This window comes from Trachemys scripta, chromosome 2, assembly GCF_013100865.1.
Source record: "Trachemys scripta elegans isolate TJP31775 chromosome 2, CAS_Tse_1.0, whole genome shotgun sequence".
NCBI classification, from domain to species: Eukaryota; Metazoa; Chordata; order Testudines; family Emydidae; genus Trachemys; species Trachemys scripta.
In genome coordinates, this window is record NC_048299.1 from 192764087 (window position 1) to 192764291 (window position 205).

The window sequence follows — 205 nt, forward strand, 5'->3', positions numbered from 1 at the left end:
GCAGGTTCGGCCGATCGCGGCTCCCGCTGGCCGCGGTTCACCACTCCAGGCCAATGGGGGCTTCCTCAAGTGGGTCCATTGGCCTGGAGCGGTGAACCGCGGCCAGCGGGAGCCGCGATCGGCCGAACCTGCGGATGCGGCAGGTAAACAAACCGTCCCGGCCCACCAGGAGCTTTCCCTGAAAAAGCAGGGGGAGACAGTGCAG